The sequence below is a fragment of the Hyalella azteca genome, unplaced genomic scaffold (genome assembly GCF_000764305.2).
Source record: "Hyalella azteca isolate HAZT.00-mixed unplaced genomic scaffold, Hazt_2.0.2 contig13197, whole genome shotgun sequence".
NCBI lineage: Eukaryota > Metazoa > Arthropoda > Malacostraca > Amphipoda > Hyalellidae > Hyalella > Hyalella azteca.
In genome coordinates, this window is record NW_025943126.1 from 42134 (window position 1) to 42380 (window position 247).

The window sequence follows — 247 nt, forward strand, 5'->3', positions numbered from 1 at the left end:
ATTATCCAAGAGATGAATATCATCTAATATCACACACTGTTTTAAAGCTTATTCCATGAAATGTCCTAGATTGTAATGCTCTGAATTAACTCGGTGTTGATGGCGAGAAAATCCCTGTCAGAGATCGTATTTTTTTCTAATAAGCAAAGGAGGGAATGAAGAATAGAAAGAGAACAGGATATACGCAGTTATCACAAAATCCTGAAAAATGGGTCTAAATCAAAATTAAAAACTAATTTTCATAGAA